Source organism: Ursus maritimus, unplaced genomic scaffold (assembly GCF_017311325.1).
Source record: "Ursus maritimus isolate PB19 unplaced genomic scaffold, ASM1731132v1 scaffold_2, whole genome shotgun sequence".
NCBI classification, from domain to species: domain Eukaryota; kingdom Metazoa; phylum Chordata; class Mammalia; order Carnivora; family Ursidae; genus Ursus; species Ursus maritimus.
In genome coordinates this window covers 98,185,340-98,186,293 of record NW_024424452.1, presented here as the reverse complement: position 1 = coordinate 98,186,293, position 954 = coordinate 98,185,340, and positions in this window count along the sequence as shown.

Below are 954 nucleotides of genomic sequence, written 5' to 3'. Positions count from 1 at the left end.
GGGCGGGCGGCTCGGCCAGGCGTTGCCGCGGAAAGGCCCGCTGGGCCCGGGGCTGTGGCTGCGAGGCCGGGAGCCGATCGCCACCTCCCGCCGCGCCGCCCCCGCGGACGCTGCAGGCGCGGGCCCCCACGCTGCGCACGGCGAGGCGCGTCCCGAGTGCGAGCCTAGCGGCGGCCCATCCTCCCGCGACTCCCGCTCCTCCTCCCGCGGCCGCCGCTGTCAGAAGTGTAAACATCCCGGCATCCCCGAGGAGAGGGGCGGGGCGGACGCCGGCCCCTCCCCGCGCCGCGGGTCTGGTCGGCTGCGCGCAGGGGTTGCTCGCGGGGCCCCAGACGGCGCTGTGCGAGCTCAGGGGGTCGCGTCACCTCCCCGATGGAGCCGAAGCCGCTCTGAGGGACCCCTCCGGCCTGCGGCTCCCTGTTGTCAGGCCCAGCGTGGAGCAGGGTGCGTCGATCTGGCCCCTGAGCCCTATTCCCATTCTTTTGGCCAACTTCCCTCCGAGTCGGGGTCCGCTGCTTTTTGAGAACTTGTCTTTTCCTCACGTGGATATGAATGCCCCCACTTGCAAGCAGTAAGCTTAGCTGGTGACGTCCCCTCTCTTCTGGATCCCAGTGTTTTGATCCCATCCTCTCTTACTAGGTGTTTTAAACGACCTCTGCGCAAAGCACACCTTACATTAAAGTAAGACTCCTAGCGTAGGTAACAATGGCTTTTAGGACATTTCTGAAAAGTGAACGACTTGGTTTGGTATTGGGAATCACTGGGAAGTGGCGGGTGGATATCTCAGACCCCTAGTACAGGAACTGCAAAAGACTTTACTACTTGAATAACTGGACACGTATTACTGGAGATGACGGCTAGGAGGCAGTATGGAGTCAACCATGCCTTCATTCTAATCTTAGTTCAGTGATTATTAACTCTGTGACCTGGCAGCGAGTTATTTCACCTCTCCCG